General features: G+C 45.7%; 1 pseudogene; it reads left to right on the top strand.

The window, feature by feature from the left end:
• The first annotated feature begins 572 nt into the window (after positions 1 to 572).
• LOC131482684 (large ribosomal subunit protein uL11-like) lies at positions 573 to 1,130 on the top strand (annotated as a pseudogene).
• Positions 1,131 to 6,056: the final 4,926 nt, after the last annotated feature.

The raw sequence follows: 6,056 nt of genomic DNA, 5'->3' as shown, positions 1-6,056 counted from the left end.
AATGAAGCTATGGCAGGGCCAGAGAACAGAAGTTTCACAGGCTTTTCCTGTGTGCGTCAGGTTGGATCAATCCCACAGACCTGGACTACGCATGACGTCAGAGGCTGTACAGTCAATCAGAAGTGCAATGGGTGTAGGCTATGCCTTAGAATTTGAGAGAAAGGGGGAGTGAAGGGAGTGGCTTCATTGCTGGAATCCCAGAAAAATCGCAACTTTGGCTTCATGAGATTCAATGCACATTTAAAAGATTAGTTCAGCAAACCCTCCAGTTTTCCCTGTCCCTGCCTCTGTCTCTTCCAGGCACTGCCATCCAAACAGCCATCTTACAGACTCACAGTGCAAGAAGACAGATTAAAAGCACCTCACTTCAGCTCATAAATCACTTGATCTAAAAGCCGACAGAAACCAGATTGGCTGCAGCAGATCTCTTTCTCCAAATATGAACTAATAGGAGAACTGCCCTGAGTAATATAAGCAGAAAATGAAAGGGTGCTGTAAAGCCAGGGGAGGGCAGAAAATGAGTGGTGCATGGGTGTAAGGATAAGTACTTTTGGTTTTTGCCTGAGAGGAGGCCGCAGTGCAACTTTCTTAGTTCATCCAGAATCCAGATTCATCCAACACCAGGCGCCTCCACCATGCCACCCAAGTTTGACCCCAATGCAATTAAATTAGTGTGCCTGCAGTATACAGGTGGCAAGGTGGGTACCACGTCCGCCTGGCCCCCAAGACTGGTCCCCTGGGTCTGTCTCCAAAGAAGTTGGGTTATGACATTGCCAAGGTCACCAGGGACTGGAAGGGCCTACAGATCACAGTGAAGATGACCATCCAGATCTGACAAGAGCAGATTGAGGTGGTGCTGTTGGCCTCTGTCCTGATCATCAAGGCCTTCAAGGAGCCATCCAGGGACCACAAGAAGCAGAAGAACATCAAACACAGTGGGAACATCACATTTGATGAAATTGTCAACATCGACGGCAGATACGCCACTGATCCTTAGCCAGAAAACTTTCTGGAACCATCAAAGAGAATCTGGGACTGCCCAGTCAATGAGCTGTAACGTGGATGGCCGCCACCTGCACAACATCATAGATGACATCAATAGTGGTGCTGTGGAGTGCCCAGCTAGCTAAGAAGAGAAAATGTCCAATGAAGGATCATCTGGCAATCCAAAAAAAAAAAAAAAAAAAAAAGGAATCAATAGAGAAGAGAGGAGGACAACAGAATGGGCCAAGTGAGAAAAGTGAGAAGGCAGCATGGAGCAAGGAGAAGAGCGATATCAGAGGGACTAAGCAACCAGCTTGGGTGGTACCAAAGAGCAGAGGGCGAAAAAGCCCTAGAAGAACCATGGCTAAGCAAGACAACTATGGCTCAAATGTGCAAAATAATTGTTTCACTAAGATCTTCAAAAGAAAATATCAAACATGATATATATTTCTCATTTTTTAAAGTTGTACTACAATGCATTTATTAACATCAAATAGTATTCACCAGGAAGGGAGCAGCCACTGGAGCTGGGGCAGGCCCGGGTACAGCTCACTGCATGTACATGATGGCTAGAATCAGGGCTCCGAGCACGGAGACGGACCTCTCTTGGAACCTGACAGGAGCCAAGAGGCTGCTAGAATTTTCAACTCCCAGAACACAAGGTTACTCCCACCCAATCCCATCCACCGAACAATATTGTCAGTGAGTGGAGCCCGGGCCTGATTTGTTCTCCAGATTTTCCCTCTCAGTGTACTCACCAGGAAGGGAGCAGCCTCTGGAGCTTAGGCAGGCCCAGGGACATCTCACCATGTGTACACATTGGCTGGAATCAGGGCTCCAAGCAGAGAGATAGACCCAGCATGGAATCTGCCAAGATTCACTATTATTCGTTAGAGGATCAAAATGAGATAGAGAGCCTCCAAGGTACTGATTCACGCCCCAGATGATTACACAATGATCAGGACTAGGAGCCAGGCTGAAGCAAGGGATCTGAAACTCTACCTGGGTTTCCCATGTGAGTGCAGGGGTTCAAGCACCTGGACAACCTTGTACTACTCTCTCAGGTGCATCAGCAGGGAGTTGAACCTGAAGCAGAGCAACTGGGACTCAAACTGCCACTCACATGTGTTTCTGAAACTGCAGATGATCGCTTAATCTCTCTGTGCCACAATGCCAGCCCAGTAGGGCCCACTTTGGAGAGACAAGTCTATGGTTATAAATTTACCTAGTTTTTAACTATCTCCACATTTCTTATGCCTAAGCCAGTGTGTCTACCATGTATGTACATAGCCACTTTACTGGGTTGTTTAGGAAATGACAAGGGGCATTCTAGATAGGTTCAGCACACATATGGTTTTATTTGCCTGTAGCGGAATCTGCAAGCAAGGAACCTGGCCAGAGGGAGGTAGACAGTGCCTCAGTGTCTAGCAGGGAAGATTTTAAATGTCCTCAGAATGCAAAAATTATACTTACATACAGGGCTGCTGCTGTTGAACAGCTCCATATAGCCACATTGCATATCAAAACACTCTTTCAGGCACCTTCAATTTACTCAATTCTCTACTGGCCAATTAAAAAACAAATGTCAATGAGGTGGTCACAGAAGGTGGTTAAGAACTCGCATTTATTTTTACCATATTGGTTACTCATTACTATGTCAATTAATTCCATAATGATGTAAATTTTTGCTGATGGTATGTTGGAGCTTTTAATTGATCGGGATGACACTCTGCTGGCTCTGTCTTCAGACCAGAGAAGGTATACCTAAGAAACCGTTGAACTTGATTGGACAATAAGATGCTGGACTCGATGTTTGGTATATGCTTGCAATGGGGGAATCTCAACTGAACTTGAACTGTGGTTATGCAACACGGTGGAGGACTCCACCATGGTGGGAGGGTTTGGGGAGGGGTGGGGAGAATCCAAGTACCTATGAAACTGTGTCACATAATACAATGTAATTAATGAATTAAAAATAATAAATAAATTTTAAAAACTAAAAAAAACCACACAAAGACAATAAAGCTGAGAGTTGAGGTGTTACAAATGAGATTAAGGCTAAGAGCTTGCCAAAGGGGCCCTGTGGTAGCAGGTGGTCACCTGATGAAAGGACTTGATTCCTTCAGTTCCTTCAGCCAGCCCACACTGGGCAACACCTGTTTCTTTCTTTTTCTTCCTTTGTTTTTTTCTTTCTTTGATTTTTTCTTTCTTGCTTTCTTTGTTCCTTTCTTTCTTCTTTTCCTCTTTCCTTATTTCCTCCCTTCCTTTGTTCGTTTGTTTTTCTTTCTCTCTCTCTCTCTCTCTTTTAATATTTATTCACTTCCATTAAATAGTCTGATCCAAAGAAAGGAGGAGAGACAGAAGATCCTTCATCTGCTGGTTCACTCTCCAAGTGGCCACAATGGCCAGAGATGGGCTGAACTGAATCCAGGAGCCAGGAACTTCCTCCAGGTCTCCCACACAGGAGCCGGGTCCCAAGCCTTTAAGCTGTCCTGGGCCACATTCCCTGGGAGCTAGAATGAGAAGTGGAGCAGCCAGGATATGAACTATCACCCATATAAGGTACTGTGCATGCAAGGTGGTGACTTTAGCCACTAGAGTACCAGGCTTGGCCCTGGGCAACATGTTTACCATGCATGGGCACAGTTGAGTTTGAATAGCTTTTTGATAATTTTGAGTGCTCACCTTGTCCTTTTAACTCTGCACATGGTTTCCACTTCTGTCTGTGTCTTTGTCTCTCTGTCTCTCAAAGATTTATTTATTTTTATTGGAAAGGCAGATTGAAAGAGGGAAGGAGAAAGACGATCCTCCATCTACTGGCTCCCTCTCCAAGTGGCTGCAACAGCTGAAGCTCAGCCAATCTAAAGCCAGGAGTCATGAGCTTCTTCAGGGTCTTGCACACAAGTGCAGGGTCTCAAGGTTTGGGCCATTCTCTACTGCTTTTCCAGGCCAAACGCAGGGAGATAGATGGCAAGCATAGCAGCCAGGACACCAACCTGCACCCATATGGGATCCCAGAACTTTTAGGATGGAAAATTTGAGATTGAGCTACTGTGTCAGGTCTGTAAGCCAGTGTTTTTGTTTGCTTGTTCATTTCTTTTAAGATTCATTAACTTATATTGGAAAGGCAGATAGAGAGGTGGAGAGACAGAGAGGAAGATCTTCCATCTGATGAATCATTCCCCAAGTGACCACAACAGCAAGGCATGTGCCAATCTGAAACCAGGAACCCAGAGCCCCTAATGCATCCCCCACATGAGTGTAGAGTCCCAAGGCTTTGGGCAATCCTCAACTGCTTTCCCAGGCCTTAAGCAGGAAGCTGGATATGAAGTGGGGTCACCAGGATTAGAACCAGCACCCAGATGGGATCTGGGTGCACTCAAGGTGATGGCTTTAGCCACTAGGCAACTGTACTGGTCAATCCTGTATTTTTAACTGCAGGTTTGCTAAGCCCACTTTCCCAGGACACGTTTGTCCCATTCAGGACCAGGACACATGCTCTGACTCCATCCTATTTGTATAGTCTTTGGGGAACCACTGCTTCCTTATAGAAAGATATGGAAGGGTGGGGGTGAGAGCACTCTTCCACCTGTGTCCAATCTCTGGTGGCCTCTTCCCACACTCTTTCCCAGCGGAGGACTTCTCCCACTGTGGCATTGTTTCTGCTTTTTTCTCTTCCCTGCTTACCCACAACCCCTCGGCCCACTCACATTGGTTATTTCTCTGTGTGGGGTAGCCCACACTTCTGCACAAATGTTCAGTTTATTCCTTCAATGTAAGTAAGCTCTGCTCCCATTTACACATAGTACTAGATTCTACTTGGGGTTTTTACCTCCGTGGGAGGCAAGAATGTTGGATTGGAAATGAATATATTCACTGTCCACATCAGTACAGATGATCAATTCTTAAAACAACTTTAGGGGCTGTTCTTGGAGCACAGGAGGTTAGGCACCCACTTGTGGTGCCGGCATCCCATATTGGAGTGCAGGTTAGAGTTCCAGCTGCTGTGCTTCTGATCCAGGTTCTTGCTAAGAAGGCAGTAGAGGATTTGACACAAGTGTTTGATCCCATGCTACCCATAGGGGAGGCCTAGATGGAATTCCTGGTTCCTGGTTCCACCTGGCCAATTTGTACCTATTGTGCACTTTTGCACCAGTAAATGGAGTCCTTTCTCTGTTTCTCCTCTCTGCCACTCTGCCTTTCAGATACATAATTCAATCTTAAAAACAAAACAAAACAAACAAGCAAGCAAAAAACACCATAGCCACAGTTTTTTCATAAAGGAAGCAGAAGGAGAGTGACCCTACTAGGATAGTTGAGAGAATCAGTGAAGAAGGAGCCTGCTTTTGGTCTCGAGTAACAGTGATGACTAAGAGTTGGCATTCTCTGGGAGTTACACTTTCTGCCCTGTTAGATCTGCCCATTCGTTTTAGTACTGGACCAAGTGCAGAGAAACACACTGGGGATGTCTTAGGTTCTATTTGGGTCACTGTCCTGGGTGCTGCACATAACCTTCATGTAGCTTCTTCCAAAGCATTTAGAAGTAGTTTACCCAGAGATCCAAGTTGACTTTCCTTTCCGCACCCAATGAAGAAAACTGAGAGATGTATTAGCTCTAAAGCAAATCTTGATTAAAAACAGTATGTCTAAACATCAATAAACTTGGGTTAATCCCTCCAATGGAAACAAAGACTCCTGTCTGCCTTCCCTAGAAATTCAGTATTTACACAAAGCCCAGTGGTGCCATGCTCTGAGACTTGAAGGTGCCCTGCATTCCCAGCCAACCACCAGCACCCTCTAATCCTCTATGACTTATTTGGATAGGACTAATCTCAGCTCCAGGCTTGCTTACATTTTTGGGTTACCTTTTGTCCTGGAATGCATCTCTGTGTTCTCATTATATCTGTCTACAAGGCCTGTCCTTGCTCATTCCTTGCTCACCCACTTGCTTGTCTCTTCCTGCTGATATTTCCCATCCTGCCCTGAGAAATCCTGAGTGTTCCAGCACAGCCAGGCACTGGCATGTTCCCCATCAAACTTGACACTCTCTGTCCCTGTGCCAGGCCCCACCA

The sequence above is a fragment of the Ochotona princeps genome, chromosome 19 (assembly GCF_030435755.1).
Source record: "Ochotona princeps isolate mOchPri1 chromosome 19, mOchPri1.hap1, whole genome shotgun sequence".
NCBI classification, from domain to species: Eukaryota; Metazoa; Chordata; class Mammalia; order Lagomorpha; family Ochotonidae; genus Ochotona; species Ochotona princeps.
Note: the sequence above shows the minus strand (reverse complement) of the source record. Positions and strands in the feature narration are given on the sequence as shown.